The sequence below is a fragment of the Mustela putorius genome, unplaced genomic scaffold, assembly GCF_011764305.1.
Source record: "Mustela putorius furo isolate JIRA1106 unplaced genomic scaffold, ASM1176430v1.1 tig00000145_pilon_pilon_pilon, whole genome shotgun sequence".
NCBI lineage: Eukaryota > Metazoa > Chordata > Mammalia > Carnivora > Mustelidae > Mustela > Mustela putorius.
This window is the reverse complement of record NW_025421294.1, coordinates 44,294,280-44,315,922: the sequence shown is the minus strand read 5'-3', so window position 1 is coordinate 44,315,922 and position 21,643 is coordinate 44,294,280. Positions and strand designations below refer to the sequence as shown.

Genomic DNA, 21,643 nt, shown 5'->3' with positions numbered 1-21,643 from the left:
CAGAGAATTCAGCAAAACTTGAAAGCAACCTTTTAATGTCCTTCCATGTGAATGACTAAACAAATGCTGCACATCTAGACAGTAGAGTATTATTCAGCACTTAAAAAAAGAAGTTATCAGGCCATAAAAAGGCATGGAAGAGATATACATACCTGTTACTAAGTGTTTAAAAGCCAATCTGAAAAAGCTATATATACTGTATGGTTCCAACTATATGACATTATGGAAAAAACAAAGTTTTGTAGGCAATAAAATGATATGCGGTTGCCAGACATTTTGGGGAGGGAAGAGAAGAATAGGAAAATCACGGAGGATTTTTAGGGCAGTGTAATGATGGATATACCTCATTAGACATTTGTTCAAACCCATAGAATATTTCAGTAAGAGTGAGCTGCAGTGTGAACTGTACACTTTAGGTGATTGTGATGTTTCCATGTAGGTTCACCATTTGTAACAAATGTATCATTTCATAGGGGAATTTGATAAAGGACAAGGGTGTATGTTTGGGGAGCCATCATGTAAATAGGAGATTCCTGTATCTTCCTCTCTATTTTGCTGTGAATCCAGAATGGCTCTAAAAATAAAGTCTAAATTAAAAAAAAAATGCTGACTAGATAGACAAAAATCATATTATATTTTAATTTGCATTATATGTATAGTAAGTGAGAAAAGAACTTTTATTTTTTTAAGATTTTATTTATTTATTTGACAGAAATAGGGGCAGAGAGAGAGAAAGAGAACAAGTAAGGGGAGCAGAAGAGGGAGAGGAAGAAGCCCTAAATGGGCTCAATCTCAGGACCCTGAGATAATGACCTGAGCCGAAGGCAGATGCTTAACTGACTGAGCTACCCAGATGCCCCAGAAAAGAATTTCTAAAACAAATATAGTATTCATTCTGAATTTTGTTTCTTAATTGCATACTTATATAATTTGCCTCATTTTTTAATTGCTGTTTTGTATTTTTTTTTCAGTATCCAAATTCAGTTGTAAGAGCTACTGGGACTTAAAGGTTTTATGAAGATTATAAGCATTCTTTCAATAAAAAATAATTAAGTAACATTTTCATACCCAATTTTTGAGCTAGTAGCCACTTTACTCTTTTTTTTTAAGATTATTTATTTACTTATTTATTTGACAGAGAGAGAGATCACAAGTAGGCAGAGAGACAGGCAGAGAGAGAGAGGGAAACAGGCTCCCCGCTGAGCAGAGAGCCTGATGTGGACCTTGATCCCAGGACCCTGGGATCATGACCTGAGCTGAAGACAGAGGCTTAACCCACTGAGCCACCCAGGCACCCAGCCACTTTACTCTTTTTGCTAAAACATCATTTGCAAAGCTTGACCTTGTCCAAGTTACATAACATGATTGTATTGGTATTGCTAGGGACAAGTCATTATTAATTAATGGGGAGGTATCTAAGGTAAGCTGCTATTGTCAAATGTTTTCTAGAATTTCAGATTTGCTATTGTATTTTGATAATGTATCAAACATTGATTCAGCGTGAAATTGAGATGACACAAAATTTTTGGGGGGTGAAAATAATTTTGACACATAAAAATGTTTATGTAGTTATAGTCATAGGTATGTTCAAAACTATGTATTTGTCCAAATTATTGTAGGCTTGTCCAAAACCAAACAAACCAAACCAACAGACCAAAGAATTAAGGTCCTCCAAAGATACCAGAGTGTATGAGTCAGATGGGACTATCATAAAGAAATACCACAGGCTTGGTGGTTTAAACAATAGAATTTCATTCTCTCACAGTTCTGGAGGCTAGAAATCCAGGATCAGGTTGTTGGCAAATTTGGTTTCTTGTGAGGCCTCTTCCGGTTTTTCAGAGGGCCACCTTCTCATTGAGTCTTCACATGGCATCTTCTTGTTGACAGGGAGAGACAGTTTTCTCTTCTTAAAAGGAGACTAGTTTTATTGGATTAGGGCTCACTCTTATGACCTCATTAAGCCTTAATTACCTCCTTAAAGACCCCAGCTCTAAATAGTTTCACAAGGGGCCAGAACTTCAACATAAGAATTCTGGGGAGACAAAATTCAGCCCATAATAGATATGTACAGCTTTTGTTAAACCAGTTTTTTTAATTTATAAGGGAAAGAAAACATTCTGGGCACCAGATTTATAATATGTAAAATTTCTAAAATCTTAACTAGGAATTCATATCAAAATAAGTGGAGTAGTACAATAAAGAAGACTCTGTTTCCCACCACTCACAGTTCATTTCAGCAAGTGGGAGCTTTTCATAACTCTGAGTGACCATGTTCTATGACATAGTCTCTTGCTTAAGAAAAATGCAATGCCGTGGACAAATTTAGGCAAAATATGCACTTTATTGTGAAATTTATAATGTGGGGTGCCTGGGTTGCTCAGTCATTAAGCATCTGTATTTGACTCAGGTCATGTTCCTATGAGCATCCAGGCTCCTGGGTCAGCAGCTTCTCCCTCTGCCTGCTGCTCTTCCTGCTTATGCTCATTTGTGTTGCTGTCTCTCTCTCTCTCTCTCTCTGACAAATAAATAAATAAATAAAATCAAAATAAAATAAAATTTATAATGTGTGTAAGCCTATATAAGAACTTTGAAAGAATAACAAATCCTTCATTGTGTCACAGTAAATGCAGGGAATGCCAGTTTATCTCTGTTTCTTTTTTCCTTCTTACAACTTCTTATATACCCAGAGGTTAGAACAAAGTTATTTAAAATGTAATCTCCAGGGGCCATCTGCCACTCCCATTCTCAGATTCTGTTGGGTCACCTCTGAAGTTTGACTGTAAGAAAGTGTACCCCTTTAAGACCATTCTAACAGATGGTTATTTTGATGGTTTCCCAGATTTTTCTATGTTTTAAAATGAATGTATTTGTGCCCATCTGAGAAAGTGTCCACTGAGAAAGTGACATTTTTCTTTGCTTTTGTTTTTTAATTTCCATCCAACTGAAACATCTATTTATGAAAATGGCTTTATGGGGAAATTGTGACATTCCCTAAGGCAGTCCTCTCACATTATCTGTAGTGAACCACCCTACAAGCAGAAGCAGATCTGTTTGCCTAATAGAGCTTCTGATGCAGCAAAGACTGTATTGCATATTATTTTTCTGACTGTTTTCAGGGTCATGGTCTTTCCTTCACTCACAACTATATTATAATGGTAGTCTTGAAAATAAGTATTGCTTTTCTCCATACAGATTATAGTATTTTATAGGCTAAGGGTGTAACTTTTCTCTGTTGCTTGGAGTTATAGTGGTTTAGTATGCCCGAGCTTTTTTAGATTTGGGTGTGTAATTAATCTTTGAATTCTTGTTGTTATTTGCCTGAATCATGTTAAATATGAATATATACCAGTGGCTACAGTTTGGATCTAGACATAAACATTTTAAGTATTTTAAAGGTTAATTTTAATGTACTGTTTTATTCCTTCTTTCAGAATTAATATGAAATCATAATATTATACATCATGAAGTTGAGACACATGGTATAACGAGTAAATTGTAATGAGGGAATGGACAGTGCTCAGTGAAGTTAGGGAAGGCTTTCTTGGGCAAAAGTCTTTTTCCTGATATCTGAACTGTGAGGAGTAATTAATTAAGCAGGGGTATGGTAAGCAGAACCCAGAATTTGTAGCCAGTGGTTGACCACTACTAAGTCTTCTGAGCTTTTACTAAATAACTAGAAAAGGCAATGTAAAAAATTTGAGCAAGGAGTAACTTCATCTTCTTTATATATTTAAGTAAACACTTTGATTGCTCAGAGATGAGCAGAGGGTATCAAGAATGGATGCAGGGAGACCATTTAAAAAGCCATTACCTCCACCTGGGTGAGAGATAATAGAAGTTAATCCAGAGAATTGAGGAGATTGCTGGGAAGAAATCCTGGGTTTTAGCAAATATTTAGGGATGAGGTTGAAAAGACATGGTGACTGATGGGATATAGGAAGTGAAGAAGAAGCTGATCTAAGAATGATTCCATTTTGAGTAAAATCACTCATCAAATTTGGGCAGAGAGGTTTCATTTTCAGTGCATGGAGTTTGAGATGCTCTAAAGACTGCTAAATTTAGTATGCCTGTGCTAAATGGAGAAAAAATAAATAAAAAGTTGAATGGAACGAGAGCACAGAAAGAAATGTTATAAGCTATGTATATGTAATATATATGAGATTGTGAGTGAGATTACCTACAAAAATAATATAAAATGCTAAAAAATGTTAAGAAAGCACTTCAGTTTACACGGAAGAGAGATTATACTTGTTCTTTGTAGTTCTAATATAAATTAGTATCAGTAGGTATGAATTACAGATAAGATAAATCCACATAGGTATTAAAAAAAGTTTTAAATCCTCATAGCTTTAGGAGTAAGAAATTAGTTTTGGAAGTGGTAATTCCTCATTGACATTTAGACATTGAAGATTATATTTTAAACCTGATATTATTATTTCTATTATAAAATAAAAAAAGAGGGGGGCCTGAGTGGCTCAATTGAGTGACTGACTCTTGGTTCCAGCTCAGGTCACGATCTCAGGGTTGTGAGATCAAGCCCCATGTGGGGTCTCCATGGTCAGCGTGGATTCTGCTTGAGGTTCTCTTTGTCCTTCTCCTATTACCCCTCCCCCTACTGTCTTGCTCCCTTTCTCATATTAATAAATCTTTAAAAAAAATCAAAAGAAATAAAATATTTTCACTTTGTTTTTTTGTAACTTGTTATAAGGAATATTGATTCTTTAGTGATTTTAAAAGATTACTATTGATGAATAAAAGAAATAAAAAATGAGAGGAAGAAATAAGAAAAAGAGTTGACAAAAGTCAATAATTTTCTAAATCATTATATGCCATCTGTAGTTACAAAGCTAAAATTATCATACTTTCAAAAAAATCCCTATTTAAAACAGAGGTTTGATGTTTCCATGAATCCCAAGGTTAGTCATCATACTTAGAGAAATGGAGAAATTATTCCATGTTGCACTTAAATTTTATAGAGCATTTTGCAGTATTATTTAACTGTTTCAGGTTTTATGTCCATCATGGTAATTGTCCTCCCACAAAGATATGATAAGAAATAGAGCAATGGGAATAAGTCTGCAGATAAGTTTTATTTTTTATTTAGTTATTTAAAAAATTTTATTTATTTATTTGACAGACAGAGATCACAAGCAGGCAGAGAGGTAGACAGAGAGGGAGAGAGGAAGAAGCAGGCTCCCCGCTGAGCAGAGAGCCCAGTGCGGAGCTCAGTCCCAGAACCCTGGGATCATGAACTGAACTAAAGGCAGAGGCTTTAACCCACTGAGACACCCAGGTGCCCCTCTGCAGATAAGTTTTAAAAGCCACTGTAAACATCACATAACCCAACATATTTGGTATTTGATTCTTCCCCTATGAATTATTCATGGCCAGAGAGTGCTGAATCATTTACAGCAGTGGGGCACTTATAAAATGTTGAATGAGGAATCATTGCATATTTGTCATCAAAAGAGTAACTATGTGAGTAGCCATAGTTTTTTGTTGTTGTTGTGGTGGTGGTGGTATTATTATTATTTTTTTTTTGGTCTGCTTTTACATAACCATTTTAATGTGTAAAGAATGCTAGAGTTAGGAGATACAGAGTTTCAACATCATACTCCATCAGCTATTTTGATAATACAACATAATAACACATTATGTTGTAAGCAATAAAAATACTATATAATTATTGGATTGTACTCTGAAACACTTTAAAACTTGGTTCTTGTCCATTCATACCTTTAAACAGCTGTTTTAAAATCTTGGTTATTTTCAAAGAGGAAGAATGAGTAAAACCATGAGAAATGGTGGGGCAGATAATAGGGTTTCCTATAATATTCTCCATATCTGCATTCTTTTGTAGGATACATTTACTGAGTGTACTAATTTTGATCTTTGTGCTAGGGCAGTAGTGCCCAATAAAATTCTAATGGGAAATGGAAATGTCAATCATATATGTAATTTTTAAGTTTTTATAGCCATACCATTATACTATAATTGGTAAAATTATTTTAATATGTCTTATTTTAGCAAATATATTAAAATATCACCATTTCAACATCTAATCCATATAAAAGTTAGTGAGATATTTTACCTTTTTTGTTCTAAGACATCAAAACTGCTTTGTATTTTAATCTTACAGCACATCTCAATTCAGACTAGTGACATACTTCAAGGGCTCAATAGCTACACATGATTAGTGGCTCTTATATTGCATGCAGAATTGTAGGTACTCATACATGGTTTATTCATAATTTCTGATTATCCCAATAGATACGTGGAAATTGAGAAATAAGAGTAAAGATTTCAGGATTGAAATCTAATTGCTAAGAACATAAAACATTACTTACATATGAAATCAATAAGTGAATTGTTTGTGAATAAAATAGTATAATGCTAGGTAATAACTGACAAGGTTCTTGGCTTTGCAGGTAAATCATAACTGTGACATAAGAGTTATTCATATTTGATAATGAAATATGTACAAGTACAACTCTTAATCACCCATGGTAGAGTTAGGGTCAGAATGGTATACAGACCCAAGAAAAATTAGAAGGAAGAAAATTAACCAAAAAATATCCTTAGAAGTAAGGATTGCACCTTCATTTAATTATCTCCAATTCCCAAGAGAAACTAGAGAAAATTTGTCCATCTTTTTATAGCTTATTAAAAACTAATTCAGATGAGTTAAATGAGTCAATTATAATCAGTTATAACATTGTATGGGGATTCCAGAAGAAAAGTCAAATTAAAAACATGTTAACTTTTTCTATCTTTTAGTTGTAAACACCATCTAAAAATCACAATTTTTGTAAAAGATATTCTATATATCAAATAAGACTGCCTAGATGACACTTTTTTCCCCCCAATATATCCTATTTAAGTAATTTTTTATGGCATTTCTTTGCCATCTTCTCTTAGTGGTTTCTGATTATTCTCCTAGTATGATGATCAGCATCAGGAAAAAGGAAAACCTTAAAATAAGGTCTTATTAAATGTAGCAAAATTAAGATGTTAAAATTAAGACATATGTATTTTTTCAGGGATGTAATCAGGTAACTTTTTTCTGTGGAAATGGGATTTAATATTTCATAATTACAGTTTACAGTCTTCTTTATAGCAAGTAAAGTATGGGTATGTTTTATTTTCTGCCCTACTAAGTCACTTCTAACAGCCAGACATTTTGGAGGAACAGTTAGGTGTAATGAGTCATTCTTTAAGATCTCACCAAGAGTGAGAATACTGAATTTCTTTTCAGGGCTAAGTAAAGCTTCAGTGTAAGTGCCAAATATTTACTAGGGTCACTAGATTTGTCCAGTTACTTTTCCTATTAAGAACTTGATACACAGGGATGCCTGGGTGGCTCAGTCCATTAAGCAGCTGCCTTTGTCTCAGGTCATGATCTCAGGGTTCTGGGATCGAGTTCCACATCAGGCTCCTGTTCTGCTGGAAACCTGTTTCTCCCTCTGCCTCTCTCTCTCTCTTTCCCCCTCCCCTTCTCTATTATTAATAAATAAAATCTTAAAAATAAAAAAAAGGAATTTCATACATAGAAAAGTGGCATAAGAATTATATACTGTTTTTTTTAACAAGGTAGCTTCTTAAATCTTTTGAATATGTTTTAAAGTTGTATCAGTAGATACCAGCAAATTTATTTGTAATATTTATGTGTAGCATATAAGCATTCTGTAAAAATAATTCTCACTGCAGCTTAATGAAACTTATCATACAGTAGTGTAAATTTTCTGAATTATAATATGAAACATTAAAGGGGTTTTCTTCTTCTTCTTTCTTTTTATAGTGTACTAGGAATCTTACATTCCCTGAGAAAATATAATAACTAATATTTGTCAATTTTTTCGAAATTTGTCTCATTAATATTTAATACCTTTTATGGCAGCTAGGGTCTTGGAACTTTTCTCTGGTACTTCTCTCCACACCCCTGCCCAACTTCAAGGACAAATTTCTAGAGTATTGTATGCATCTCACTATCCTTTACAACTCTTCAGTTTCCAAAATCTTAAAACTTATTATCTGAAACCCTGTATCCTTCCAATCTTCCAGTTCCCTCAATGGCACTGCTACCTACCCTAGCCATCATTCTTCCTCTCCTCTGCATCTCCACCTACTTACCCTATCCCGCACCTCCAGTGACCTAGAACTTTGACTTCCATTAATGAGTCAGTCTGTAGCTGGCTTTGCTTACCTCTTATCGAGTCTGGACATATTCATTGCTTATTTCAACTGGGTTCTCTTTAGATTTTTTATTCTTTTGTTTTTCTTAATTAACATTACACCACAGAAAACTTGCCACTGAGAAAAGGAATCAGTCTTGATTTGTCTTTTCCTCATCTCAGCTGCTAAGGACTTCTAGAGAAACATTACATAGCCTCACTGATCAGGACCATTAAGGTTATGAATATAGAATCTTCCGACTTAACTGCATTCTTTCTCTCTCTCTCTTTTCCCTTGTTTTTTTCCATGGAGTTTATTCGGGCAGACCTAGGGACAGGGAGGCTCTGCACGTAAAAGAAGATATTGGGCCTCTTGCTGGTGAAGCATGGCTTGTGTTGGCAGCTCAGGACCCGGCAAGGCAGTGGGAATTTGATCTTGGAATCATGGAACTGCTTGGCTGCCAGTGGGCACTTGCTGGCTACAGTCTCCTCCACCATCATGATCTGGATTGAGTGGGCTCAGACACAGTGCTGTTCATCCATGTGTCAGTAGCACTGGGAGACACACTTCCTGCAGTGGTCAGGTCCTGTTCCTCTCAGTACATGTTGTGGTTGCCACTTCCAGAGTCATAGCATAGTCAGGTGCCGAAGTTCTTAACCCGTAAGGTAGATTTCTTCAACACCTGTCCACAGGTAGACAATTTGTAGACAATTTCCCCTGAACTCTTCAGTCTTCAGCTGAGATGCAAAGTACCAGAAGTGAAACTTGGCAATGCCATGATTAGGAGCAAAGATTCACCTGGATAGAGGATAGGAGTGTACCTTTTGGAGGTGGGCAGGCATCGCCACTCCACCTTGTACTCTCACAATGTGCTTGAGGCCTTCAGGGTGCACTATCCACTCTCACTACCACCCATGAAAGGAAGTGTTAACTGGATTCTTAATAGTGCCTGATACCTCGTTCTTTCCTTTCTATTGGTTCCAGTTCTCTTTTTGTTGTGGCTGTTCCAGTGTCACTAAGCCACTGACCCTTACCCTCAACAGATGTCTTGGATTACTTCCTGACTGAGAAAACAAGTCATCAGTGATAAAATTTCTTACTGCCTTCTCCCTTTAGCATCTATCACAGATCCTTCACATTGGGCAATACTATTTATCTCCCTTTCTCCTCCAATTTCAGAGAATGAAATACCTTTTCCTTTTCAGGGTTAGTTCTCCAACTATGTTCTTGATATCTCTTCTGTGTACTCTAGGAACTTCATTCATCAAATTTCTCCTCATTTTCTTGGATCTTCAAACACATCTTTCCCATGGACCCTTTCTTAAAGCAAACTAAAATGTTTACTTTTCCCTGTCATTAAGTAATCTCTCCTGCAACCTTACATTTCCCCAAGTTAAATTTCCATCTCTGTCCCATTCACATTTATACTTTTAAAAATGACTGAATTCCCCATCTCCTATTCATCAATTTGCCCAATGTAATCTGTCTTCTATTTTACCCATTTTCTCAAATACTTTTTTTGGATACGGACTATTGTACTCCCTATTTGATAAATGAAGATTTTGGTTTTTGTCTCACTTCAACATGGTCACAAAGTGACATTGTTGGATCCTCGTGTTTTCAGTTAGATTGTTTATATTCAATAAGAGAACATTATATTCTTAGCCGTGAGTGCCAGGCCAGCTTCTAACAGTACCCAGGCTTTGGTGTTAGTACCCAGCCAGTTCCTGGATATTAAGGGGGTGATTTTCTCCTTCTCAACAACAATGATGGTGATAATGTCAATAACAAATGATAAGTGCATTTGATGCTTATATTGTTACCGTTTTAAATGATTGATAATATTAAAACCTTTTAATCCCCACAGCACTCCTTGATAGGTACTGTGACTTTCTCCATTTTGTAGAAATTAAGACACCAGAAGGGGAAATAACATAAGAGAACAACAAAGCTGATAATATTTAGAGAACAGATATATCAGCTATTTCTTACATACCATTGCATAGTTCCCAATCGTACTTGTCTCAGGAATTTGGCCTCTTATTTTGCATTAGCTTCCTTGTGATTGTGTAACCAACAACTCATCAGTACCTTTTCCATTCATGCTGAATCTATCTTGCATCCTGCCACAAGACATCTCTGTTGCCACTGAGGCCCACTTGGTATCTTTGCATGAGCAACCTAGGAAAGGCAGGGAGCTAAAGCTTTTGGAGCAAATATTTAATGTTGCTGAGAGTTGGTGAGTATTCTCCCTTTCATCCTCCACATGGACTATTCTGAAATATGATAGTTCAAATGCCCTCTTAGAAGACCGTCCTACAATCAAGAGATCAAGTCTGTTTAACTTAATACTGAATATTTGTTCTCTGTATATCCTTGACTCACCCAGATTTCTCTTCACTTCTGCTTCTCTGGAATTGTCCTTCCTAATAAACTGGTAGTATACATGCTTTTATGCCAGGTTTTGCTTTTTGAAGAACTTAGGCAAATTGGATCCAAACTGTGAAAATTCCACCTCAATTGTCTATAGTATGTTCTTATCAGATAGAGCATAGAGGTTGACAATATTGGCTTTAGAAGGTAAATCTCAGTTGGAGTCTGGATATTGCCCCTAATGAGCTATGTGACCTTGAATAATTTCTTTAATCTCTCTTATCCTGTCTTAAAAACTAGGGGTAACAGTACATATTTAAATAGTTCTATCTCCCTATCAAGGGTTATGACATATTTAATAGTTTGCTGTGACTAGCACACTGTCTGACATATAACATGTAAATATTATTTTTTGTCACCATTATTAATATCTTTCAAAACTTGTTCTTTTTCCTTCATTCCAGTATATGTGAACATTAACACCATCCAAATAAACAAATTTTAAGGAAATCCTTGGCTCTTTCATCTGCTTCAACTCTTTCTCCTCCCAAACTTTCATCTTAAAATTACTGAATAACTTAATAATTATTTTATCTCTCAAATACTCTCTCATATCTATTCTTTATTAATATTTCTATCCTTTTCCCAGTATCTTACCATAATTTGCAATAATAGTGTACCAAGTGAAATGATTTTTCTTGCCTACTCTCCTTGACATGTCATGGTCTACCCTTTACTTTCCTCAGTCTTTTATTTATTTATTTATTTTAAAAAGATTTATTTATTTATTTATTTGATAGAGAGCACAGGTAGGCAGAGAGGCAGGCAGAGAGAGAGAGGGGGAAGCAGGCCCCCCACTGAGCAGAGAGCCCGATGCGGGGCTCGATGCGGGGCTCGATCCCAGGACCCTGAGATCATGACCTGAGCTGAAGGCAGAGGCTTAAACCGCTGAGCCACCCAGGCACCCCTTTCCTCAGTCTTTTAAAGCATATCCCCATTCATCACTAATACTGCTGAATTGTAATTGATTACTTATTTCTCTGTGACTCTAAAGGGTTTACCTGTCTTAGCAGTATTGGCATTTTGGGATGTTTAATTATTTTTCATGGGGGCTACTGTTCTTTTTATTGTAGGATGTGTAATAGTACCTCTGGCCTCTACCTAGTAGATGAAGGTAGTGTCCCCTCCCGAGTGTGACAAAGAAAAATATCTCCAAACTTTGCCATATGTCCCCTGAGAGTAGAACCACCCTAGTTTAGACCACTGCTCTAGAAAGTGAGTCCTGTTTAGAAAACTGCTCTAGAAAGTGAGTCCTTTACAGACTGGGGTTATGTTTTATTGACATATATCCCTAACACCAACCACAATGTTGGAAAAATGGTAAGTATTCAACAAATAGTTTAATTAATGAATAAATGAGTCCTCTCTCCAAAGAATTTTTTTAACCTCTAGCCACTCTTTTATCTAGAGCTTTTAGCAGTTTGCTATGCCTATGTCTGTTTCCCCAATTACAATATATGACTTCCTTATATCCTTAACCCCCACAGAATGAATGGAATATATTAGGTTCTCATTAAATCCTTATTCAGTTATATTTAATTATAAAATTAATGTCTATATAGTCCATGAATATGTTCAGGCCATATATTTCTCATTATGAAGCTATTATATGATAACAATTGTATGCTCTCACATCTTGCATAACTTTCCCTTTGTGAGACTTGTGGCAGCTATAATTAACAACTGTGTACCCAATTGTTTAATATCTATCTCTGTAGGGTATTTGAGACCGAAGACAGTGGATATGTCTTTTCCCCCCTCCCATGTGGCTAACATAGAATTTGTGCAGAGTACATATTCAGTAAATTATAAATCTTTGTCAAATGAATGAATTGAAACACATTCATGCTGTTTCTAAAGGACATAGAAAACTTATATACTGGAGAATTTGGTTAATATACATATCATGGTTCACTGATTTATATGATGCAGCATCTTTGAACCTATATTATGAAGTTTTAAAAAGTCTCATCTTTGTCAAATTAGTGAAAAAGTAATTTGCCTCTCTAAATCACTTCACAAAAGAGAGGACTTGAGGCTGTCATAAGTCAATACAGATGTTTGATATCCCAGACTTGCAATCTCCTGTTGCTCAGCATGTTCATTTTTTTCCGATACTAATGAATTAGCCCAGAGATCTTAATTGACATCTTGACCTTGAAAACTCTAGAAAATGATCTCTTCTGCCAGCTTCATTATCTATAGCTTTATTAGCCAAGGAAATTTGACAATAAAACATGAAACAATCACAATTAATCTACATACAAATGCTATAAATTATACTTCTATCAAGTAAAAAAACAAAACAAAACAAAAAAACAGTGTAATCCCTAACATTGGATTGCACAAAAACATTTTAGTCTCATATTCCAAATATAAAATAAGTAGCTTTGTTCTGTTATTGTCTGAAACTGCTTATTAACCCATACTTTTAAAATCTCAACAATGAGTGTTTTATAAGAATTTCGTAGAACAGAATATTGTTTAAAGACTCTAAATTTAGTGTCTTTGAGGAATGTTCTCACATCAGAGGAAATCAGCATGCTGTCTTAAAGAACATTAAAACTAGAGAGAAAAAAACTCTCTTTTCATGCATATTGTTGTGTATTTTCTTTCCTTACCATGGTTTCCTGTTGTTCTCAGTAGGGATCCCAATTTTAGAATATGTGGTAGACATCTGTATTATAGAAGCTAAAACTAAAAATTGTTCAGGAGTAACTAAGATAACTAAGATATGGCTTTTCGTTTGACAGGAAATTAGAAGCAAAGAAATCATAGTATACAGACTGCAATAAATGACCTCTAACAGAAGTTTGGCATTTTTTTAAATTAACTGACTTAGAATTTTTTGCTGGAAATATTATGCCAAAATAAATTTGAAAGTGATCCTAACCACAATCACTCATATTAGGCACCTGTTGACTCTTCTGTATCACACATAACTTAATGAAAAAGACCATTATTTCTCACAAAAGTGTGTGACTATGTTTCTGACAAGGAGTAAAAATTACAAAAGTAACAAACTGACTTTTTAACTTAAAAAGCTACTGATACTTATGTGGATATTTTAGCTAAAAGCATCTCTATTATATATGATTTTATTCCTTTTTAACTTATACTGAATACACAGATATTTTCCTGGACATAAAATGTGTTATTATTTTGTTGATCAATTGCCTGTGGAATCATATCCAAATCCCCGAGATAATAATGGTCATTCTTCTACCTACCTTTCTGATCTCATTCCCATTTGTCCCTTTGTTCCTGTCCTTATGATTCTATGCAGTATGAAAACATCCCAAAACAGACAGTGTTTCTGGTTGTGTTACTCCCTGTGCCTAGAATGAAAACCCCATTGTTTGTCTCCCCAGAATATTATAGCTTGCCTTTCAAACCTCATTTCGAACCAACCTTGTTTCCTCTCTGAAACTATCATTGACTCTTCTAGGCAGGCCTAACTGCTCATTCCTCCACATACTCAACTTCTTTGATTCCCGCCTCTGCCAACCCCCACCACACTCTTCACTCTAGAACAGATTATCAGATGTGTTAGTCTTAAAGTCAATGGACCTGGTAGAGTCACTTGCTTCTGCACTGATCAGACCACATTTAGAAAGTATCTTTAATTCTTGGATATTTTAGAGCAATATTGATGAATCAGGGTATGTTCAGAGAAGAAATGTATCTTAAAGCCATTATATCATGAGCTTCCATTTATGCATTTATAAATTGGAAATAGTAGTATTGGCACTGTTATAAAAGTGCATTAAAATAACACATAAAAATACTGTTAGCTTGAAAAGTAAATTTTTATAAAAGCGTTCTATGCCTGTTTACCAACTTTACTCTCTGTATTTACTGCCCACCATCTTGAAAGAAAGACTCCCCATATGCATTTGTTTCCTTTATTTATAAACTTATAGCAAAATTACTATTTTTTTCAATTTTTGTTATTTTTTTATTAATTATTTTTATTAACATGTATTATTTTCCCCAAGGGTACAGGTCTGTGAATCGTCAGGCTTACACACTTCACAGCACTCACTATATCACACACCCTCCCCAATGTCCATAACCCAGCCACTGTCTCCATAACCCCACTCTCCCCCGCAACCCTCAGTTTATTCTGTGAGATTTAGAGTCTCTTATGGTTTGTCTCCCTCCCAACCCCATCTTGTTTCATTTTTTCCTTCCCTACCCCCCAAACCCCCCACTCTGCCTCTCAAATCCCTTATATCAGGGAGATCATATGATATTTGTCTTTCTTTGATTGACTTATTTCACTCAGCATAATACCCTCTAGTTCCATCCACATGGTTGCAAATGGCAAGATTTCTTTTCTTTTGATGGCTGCATAGTATTCCATTGTATACCACATCTTCTTTATCCACTCATCTCTTGATGGACACCTAAGTTCTTTCCATAGTTTGGCTATTGTGGACTTTGCTGCTATAAACATTACGGTGCACATGCCCTTTGGATCACTACATTTGTATCTTTAGGATAAATACACAGTAGTGCGATTGCTGGGTTGTAGGGTAGCTCAATTTTCAACTTTTTGAGGAACCTCCATGCTGTTTTCCAGAGTGGCTGCAACATCATGTATTCCGACCAACAGTGTGGGAGGGTTCCTCTTTCTCCACAACCTTACCAGCATCTGTCATTTCCTGACTTGTTAATTTTAGCCATGCTGACTGGTGTGGGGTGGTATCTCATTGTGATTTTGATTTGTATTTTCCTGATGCCGAGTGATGTGGAGCACTTTTTCATGTGTCTGTTGGCCATCTAGATGTCTTCTTTGCAGAAATGTCTGTTTATGTCCTCTGCCCATTTCTTGATTGGATTATTTGTTCTTTGGGTGTTGAATTTGATAAGTTCTTTATAGATTTTGGATACTAGCCCTTTATCTGATGTGTCATTTGCAAATATCTTCTCCCATCTGTCAGTTGTCTTTAGGTTTTATTGACTGTTTCCTTTGCTGTGCAAAAGCTTTTGATCTTGATGAAGTCCCAATAGTTCATTTCTGCCCTTGCTTCCCTTGCCTTTGGTGATGTTTCTAGGAAGAAGTTGCTGTGGCTGAGGTCAAAAAGGTTGCTGCCTGTGTTCTCCTCAAGGATTTTGATGGATTCCTGTCTCACATTGAGGTCTTTCATCCATTTTGAGTCTATTTTTGTGTGTGATGTGAGGAAATGGTTCAGTTTCATTTTTCTGCATGTGGCTGCCCAATTTTCCCAACACCATTTGTTGAAGAGACTGTAGGTTTTCTAGTTGAGAAAACTGGCATTCAAAAAGTGAAGTGATTTTTCCCAGGTCTCATATTTGTAAGAAGGACTAAATTCTGGGTTCCCTGAATCACAGCCTGGGACTTTGTGATATATATACTCCTCATTAATGAAACAGAAAAATGGCAACAAACAACAGAATGAAAAATAGAGAACGAGATGTAGGAGATGGAGCAAATTATCCTGACAAGGAAAATCCAGTGCTCAACCACCAATAGAAAAGAGGGTGCAAAAGAGACAGTTATTGTAAAAATTAAAAGAGAATGATAAAAAGAGGGGGTGCTCTCCAGGTGACAGGTTAATATATATAACAGGATTGAAAGGACTTAGGCAAATGCATCAGATTTTGCCATTATGTGAATGAACAGCAGAATGTTTAGAAATATCATCTTGAAATGGAAAGGGTTATGATTTTTATGGATAGGTTCACATTTGCTTAGAATGGTCTATTTTAAGTAGGGTTTTGTTGGTATTAAGGAATAGCTCCACTCAAGTTCAAGAAAATTATGCTTATATTAAGAATAGACATGTCTTAAAATTTGTCAGAACCCTGGAGAGCAGACTTTTTTGGTCCCTTTCGGCTTTTATCCAGCACATATCCTCTATCTGTTAAATGAATAGCTACCCATTGGTTACTTATCCTCTTCTGTAATTATTTATGTTTCAGAACATGGATATTTAGATTGTCTGGCCAGCTCCAACTCAAAATCAAGGAATTTGTATTGATTATACTCTGATATACCACCTCCACCTGGTAAATGCTCTAGAGAGAGAGAAAGCATTTATTGGAGCTGACCTATTTTTTTTTTTTTCCCTCCAGTCATGGAGGGCTTGGGCTAGCCTTTTCCCAGTGATCAGCCCCTTTACTAAAAAATGTACAGGGGAAGTCACACACTGTACAATGGAGTCATTTACAGTTGTGTTTCAGAAAGATTCCCTTAGAAGTCAGTATATGTGGGACAGGTTATTATAACTGTAAAATCTTATGTCAGAAAAAGATGATATAACATTTAAGGGGGTGCACTAGTTCATACAGATAGAAACTGCATTAAATATAATGCAGTGATTTTAACAATGTGTGTTATTTGAAAAAGTCACAGATTAAAGTTTTACTGCAAAAGTTAGATGAACATTAATTGTTGGCATTATACCCTAAATGTCATAAAATCTCAATTAAACAAAAAAGAAACACTTTTCCTTTTAAAAAGTAGTTTCAAAGGTATACTAAGAAAAAAATATAAATCATACTGAATGAACTACATGCTGATTTATACTTACTAACCTGTGATGGGAGGGGAGCCTGAAAAAAAAAGTGATTTTTCTTTTTCTTTTTCTTTTTTTTTTTTTTTAAGTAAGTAGGACTTTAAGTAAGACTAATCTAGAAACATGATAACAGAAATCTTAGGAAAGTTACACAATGTTTTTTTTTCTTTTTACTTTCCTTTTTTTTTCCCTTTGGTATAAAGTTCAGATAAAAAAGATGAAATATTTTCTCCTCAATAATTTGACTCCATTATATTGTACTAGTTTGTTTTTCTTCCTGGGCTAAACTGTGCAACTAGAAACATTTATAACTGAAGTGGAATTGGTAGGGAATCTTGCCTTCACTAACATACTTTATACAGGCCATTTGTCCACGTGATCATTTCCTATAATTTGTCACAGCTAACCTACATTCTTACTCCAAGCTATATTTTATTTGATATGCAACTGTCAAATTATTTAGGGGAAAATTATTTAATTTCAATCTTGTAAAAAGTAAGGAGTCTTCCTTTTTAAGAAGTTTTTCATTCAGTAACTACAATTCATTTGCTAGGAAGAAGTTGCTGCAGCTGAGGTCAAAGAGGTTGCTGCCTGTGTTCTCCTCAAGGATTTTGATGGATTCCTTTCTCATATTAAGGTCTTTCATCCATCTTGAGTCTATTTTTGTGCGTGTTGTAAGGAAATGGTTCAGTTTCATATTTCTGCATGTGGCTGTCCAATTTTCCTAACATCATTTGTTAAAGAGACTATCTTTTTTTCTTTTGGGCATTCTTTCCTGCTTTGTCAAAGATTAGTTGACCAGAGAGTTGAAGGTCCATTTCTAGGCTCTCTATTCTGTTCCATTGCTCTATGTGTCTGTTTTTGTGCCATTACCATACTGTCTTGATGATGACAGCTTTGTAATAGAGCTTGAAGTCTGGAATTTTGATGCCACTGACTTTGGCTTTCTTTTTCAACATTCCTCTGGCTATTCGGGGTCTTTTTTGGTTCCATATAAATTGTAGAATTATTTGTTCCATCTCTTTGAAAAAAATTGATGGTATTTGATAGCGATTGCATTGAATGTGTAGATTGCTTAGGTATCGTAGACATTTTCACAATATTTTTTCTTCTAAACAATGAGCATGGAAAATTTTTCCATATCTTTGTGTCTTCCTCAATTTCTTTCATGAGTACTTCATAGTTTTCTGAGTACAAATTTTTGTCTCTTTGGTTTGATTTATTCCTAATATCTTATGGTTTTGGTTGCAATTTTAAATGGGATCGACTCCTTAATTTCTGTTTCCTCTGTCTTGTTGTTGTATAGAAATACAACTGAATTCTGTGCATTGATTTTATATCTTGTATGAGTTCTAGCAATTTTAGAGTGGATTCTTTTGGTTTTCTACATAAAGTATCATATCATCTTCAAAGAGTGAGAGTTTGACTTCTTTTTTGCCCATTTGGATGCCTTTAATTTCTTTTTATTGTCTGATTTCTGAGGCTAGGACTTCTAGGACTAAGTTGAATAGCAATAGTGATAATGGACATCCCAGCCATATTCCTGACCTTAGCAGAAAAAACTCTCAGTTTTTCTCCATTGAGAATAGTATTTGCTGTGGGTTTTGCATAGATGGCTTTGATGATATTGAGGTATATACCCTCTATCCCTACACTGTGAAGAGTTTTGATCAAGAAAGGATGCTGTATTTTGTCAAATGCTTTTTCAATATATATTGAGAATATCATATGGTTCTTCGTTTATTAATGTATTATATCACATTGATATGTGGATGTTGAACCAACCTTGCAGTCCAGGAATAAATCCCACTTGGTCATGGTGAGTGATCCTTTTAATGTACTGTTGGATCCTATTGGTTAGTATTTTGGTGCAAATTTTTGCATCTGTGTTCATGAAGGATATTGGTCTGTAATTCTAGTTTTTGATGGGGTCTTTTTCTGGTTTGGGGCTCAAGGTAATGCTGGCCTCATAAAATGAGTTTGAAAGTTTTTCTTCCATTTCTATTTTTTGGAACAGTTTCAGGAGAATAGGTGTTAATTCTTCTTTAACTGTTTCGTAAAATTCCCCTGGGAAGCTGTCTGGCCCTGGGCTTTTGTTTTTTGGGACATTTTTGATGACTGCTTCAATCTCCTTACTGGTTATGGGTCTGTTCAGGTTTTCTATTTCTTCCTGGTTCAGATTTGGGAGTTTATATGTCTCGAGGAATGCATTCACAGACTGTCAAATTTGCTGGTGTATAGTTGCTCATAACATGTTCTTATAATTGTTCGTATTTCTTTGGTGTTGGTTGTGATCTCTCCTCTTTCATTCATGATTTTATTAATTTGGGTCCTTTCTCTTTTCTTTTTGGTAAGTCTGGCCAGGGGTTTATCAGTCTTCTTAATTCTTTCAAAGAACCAGCTCCTAGTTTCTACTGTTTGTTTTTGTTTCTATTTCATTGATTTCTGCTCTGATCTCTATGATTTCTTTTCTGCTGGGTTTCAGCTTTCTTTGCTGTTCTTTCTCCAGCTCCTTTAGGTGTAGGGTTAGGTTGCATGCTTGAGAACTTTCTTGTTTCTTGAGAAAGGCTTGTATCACTATATACTTTCCTCTCGGGACTTCCTTTGCTGTATCCCATTGATTTTGAACAGTTGTGTATTCATTATCATTTGTTTCCATTAATTTTTTCAATTCTTCTTTAATTTCCTGGTTGACCCATTCATTCTTTAGTAGGATGCTATTTTGTCTCCATGTATTTGAGTTCTTTTCAACTTTTCTCTTGTGATTGGGTTCTAGCTTCAGAGCATTGTGGTCTGAAAATGTGCAGGGAATAATGCCAGTCTTTTGGTACTAGTTGAGACCTGATTTGTGACCCAGGATGGAATCTATTCTGGAGAGTATTCCATGTGCACTAGAGAAGAATGTGTATTCTATTGCTTTGGGATAGAAAGTTTTGAATATGTCTGTGATGTCCATCTGGTCCAGTGTGTCATTTAATGCTTTTATTTGCTTGTTGATCTTTTCCTTGTATGATCTGTCCATTTCAGTGAGGGGGGTGTTAAAGTCCCCTATTTTATTGTATTATTGTCAATGTGTTTCTTTCATTTTGTTATTAATTGATTTATATAATTGGCTGCTCCCATGTTAAGGGCATAGATACTTATAATTATAGATCCTTTTGTTGGACAGACTCTTTGCTTATGATATAGTGTCCTTCCTCATCTCTTATTATAGTCTTTGGCTTAAAATATAATTTATCTGATATAAGAATTGTCACCCCAGCTTTCTTCTGATGTCCATTAGCATGGTAAATTTTTTTCTACCCCCTCACTTTAAATCTGGAGGTGTCTTTGGGTGTAAAATGAGGTTTTTTTAAGACAGCATATTGATTTTTTTTTAATCCATTCTGATAACTTCTGGTCTTTTGATTGGAACATTTAGCCCATTTACATTCAGAGTAACTATTGAAAGATAAGAATTTAGTGCAGTTGTACTACCTGTAAGGAGCAGGTGACTGTTATTGTATATTGTTTCTATTTCTTTCTGGTCTACTACTTTTAGGCTCTCTCTTTCCTTAGAAGACCCTTTTCAATATTTCCTGTAGGACTGGTTTGGTGTTTGCAAATTCTTTTAGTTTTTGTTTGTCCTGGAAGCTTTTATCTCTCCCATTTTCAATGATAACCTAGCTGGATATAGAATTCTTGGCTGCATATTTTTCTCATTAAGTGCTCTGAATATATCATGCCAATTCTTTCTTGCCTGCCAGGTCTCTGTGGCTAGGTCTGCTGCCAATCTCATCTTTTTACCGTTGTATGTTACAGACTTCTTATCCCAATCTGCTTTCAGGATTTTCTCTTTGTCACTAAGATTTGTAAGTTTTACTATTAGATGACGGAGTGTCGACCTATTTTTATTGATTTTGAGGAGGGCTCTCTGTGACTCCTGAATTTTGATGCTTGTTCCCTTTGCCATATGAGGGGAATTGTCTTCTATAATTCACTCCAATATATCTTCTGCCCCCTCTTTCTTTCTTCTTCTTCTGGAATCCCTATTATTCTAATATTGTTTCATCTTTTTTTTTTTTAAATTTTTTAGATTTTATTTATTCGACTGACAGAGATCACAAGTAGGCAGAGAGGCAGGCAGAGAAAGATGGGGAAACAGGCTCCCTGCTCAGCAGAGAGCCAAATGTGGGGCTCGATTCCAGGAACCTGAGATCATGACCTGAGCTGAAGGCAGGTGCTTAACCCACTGCCTTCCACCACCCAGGTGCCCCTCTAATATTGTTTCATCTTATGGTATCACTTTTCTCCGAAATTCTCCCCTCGTGGTCCAGTTGTTTGTCTCTCTTTTGCTCAGCTTCTTTATTCTACATCATTTGGTCTTCTATACCACTAATTCTCTCTTCTGCCTCATTATCCTAGCAGTAAGAGCTTCCATTTTTTATTGCACTTCGATAATAGCTTTTTTGATATCAGTTTGGTTAGATTTTAGTTTTTGTATTTCTCCATAG

At 35.5% G+C, this 21,643-nt stretch overlaps 1 pseudogene; it reads right to left on the bottom strand.

The window, feature by feature from the left end:
* LOC101685228 overlaps positions 1–11,627 on the bottom strand; it is a 75,937-nt pseudogene extending 64,310 nt beyond the window's left edge.
* Positions 11,628–21,643: the final 10,016 nt, after the last annotated feature.